Genomic DNA, 2,399 nt, shown 5'->3' with positions numbered 1-2,399 from the left:
CCAGTGAGCCGGCAGACGGGGAGAGGGGAGAATTGGGATGTCTCAGGACTGGCTCCCCAGACACAGAGCTTGAGGTGGGATTCTTGAGCAGGTGATTTATTAGGGGGGTGCTCTCAGGAGATGAGTGAGAGAAGATGGACAGGGCAAAGGGGCTGAGCAAGGATGGGGACCAGCTTCACGCTGATCCCTGGGGAGCTCTGGAGCTTGAAGTGCAGCACGGAGTTGGTCCCACCTCCATCCGAGCAATTCTTGGGAGAGAGGGACCAGCAACTCTGAGTTGCTATCAATCAAGTCTCACAGCAGCAGGGGAGGGGTGCGTCCACCAGAAAAGACACCTGTGTGGGGTACCAAAAGGAGGATGGTAGACCCTTAATAAAGAGGCTCCTTTGGAAAGAAACCAAGCCTGTTCTCTGCTTTTTCCCTCCCAAAGGGAGTTGGATTTTGTCGCCCACTGTTCAAGCCCTTTCTGCTCTTCCTCAGGGGCAGACGCGGTGGCTGGTGAAGAGAATAGGCTGGCGTGTAGATGTGGGCTTGAATCTTGGCTCTTCTACCCTCTAGCTGGCTGATGTTGGGAAGGATACCTGGCCCATCTGTGCCTCAGTCTCCTCGCCTGTAAAATGGGAATTATAGCACTTGCTGCCTTTGGAGCTTTCTGTGAAGATTGAATGAGCTGGTGCACGTAAAGTATCAGAACATGCCTGGCACTTAAAAAATTCTAAATGGTGGCAGAGGAGTGACAGTGGCCCTTTCTTGTCTTCCTCCTCTCACTTCCTTTCCTCTCTTCCTCCTCCTCCTCCTCTTCTTCCTGCTTCTTCCTACAGTTATTCCCGATGTTGGCAGCAGGGGTTGCATTGCCATCCCCAGGCAGTTAATGGGCTTGGTTTGGAGTGAGGCACAGTTTAATATGGGGGAGGCTGTGCTATTTCTGAGACAATCATAAAAATCCGCACGCACACGTGTGTGTGTGCTCCTATGACTTCATTTGTAAAATGAAGCCATTATTATGTGACTTGCAGTGTTGTTGTGTGATTAAATTAGACAGTGCAGTCCAGCCCAGGACCTGTCCCACAGGGAAAGAAAAACCAATGTCAAATGATGTTATTCATATTATCAAGGAAGAACCCCCTCTTTGTGGCTGTTTAATGACAATGTTCAGAACTTCTTAGTGATTCTAAAAACGTTAATCCAACAGACAGAGCTGCCCTGGCCGCCTCCTTTCGATGCCTCCAGGCAGGATTTATCTAAGGATTTATTTGCACCCTTAGTTCTTGGCTCTTGAGTTCAGCTAGATCTTGGCTCGTGAGTCCAGCTGCCTGGTGTACACTGGGTGTGTGTGTGTGTGACTATGAGCCTAATTATGAAGGAATGACTGTCACGTGTCCCTGTGATCATGGCAGGGTTTGATGCCTGGGATTCCTGTAGTCGGATAGAGACGGTGTTTGAAGATGAATGTTGGATTTGTCAGTGGAACACTGGGGATCTTGGCAAGTATTGAAGCTCAACTGTAAATTCACTGCAGAGCTCCGACTTGCTGTTCTGAAAATGTCATCCTTCTCTTCTTCCTGGCGGGAGCTGAGGTTGTCATTATTGCTGTTTACCAAATATTCTCAACTTTTCAGTCCTCTCGTAGAATTATATTTTAAAGTTAGATGTGGACATGTGATCTGCTATGGTCCCAAGTCAACCCCCATGGACATGTGGCATGAATGAGAAAGCAGTATTTGTTTTATCCCGTTGAGATTTTGGGTTTGCTTGTTAGTTAGCATGACTGATGTACCCTGACCAATACACTTGAGGGATGCATACAGGATCTACATGGGCAGGGACTTGTCTTTGTTTGCTATCTTATTCCCAGGACCCAGCACAGTGCCTGACACATCTTAGCAGTTTGATAAATACTTGTTGAGGAATGAAAAGAAAGGCCTTGGAACCACTAGACCTAAGTTTGGTCCCTGCTTTGCCACTTGTCATTGTGAACTTTAGAAGTTCACTTCATTTGATAATCCTTACATTTTCTCATCCATGGAATGGGAGTATCATTCCTTACAATGCTGCTGTACGATTTATTCTGATCATGTGTACGTTTCTGGCACACAGTAGGCACCCAACAGAAATCTTCTGCTTTGAACAGAGAAGGAAGTGATGGAGAAGAGGGGTTGAGGCTGTTTGTGTGTTTCTTTCTGTACTAAGGTCAGGGTAGGAAGGAACTTGTAGGTGGTGTTAATGAGAAAAGAAGACCCCAGTGAGGAGTGGCCCCGAAAGTGAGGAGCTGGGGATAAATAAAGGGAAGGATGGATGAAGCCAGGAGCCAGCAGCTCTTCTTCTCTCCTGGGAGTCCAAGAGCAGTAATTCAAATGGCACAGAACATCCCCAAATATTTCAGCAGCAGCCATAGCTAG

This window comes from Saccopteryx leptura, chromosome 4 (assembly GCF_036850995.1).
Source record: "Saccopteryx leptura isolate mSacLep1 chromosome 4, mSacLep1_pri_phased_curated, whole genome shotgun sequence".
NCBI classification, from domain to species: Eukaryota; Metazoa; Chordata; class Mammalia; order Chiroptera; family Emballonuridae; genus Saccopteryx; species Saccopteryx leptura.
This window is presented reverse-complemented; position numbering follows the sequence as displayed.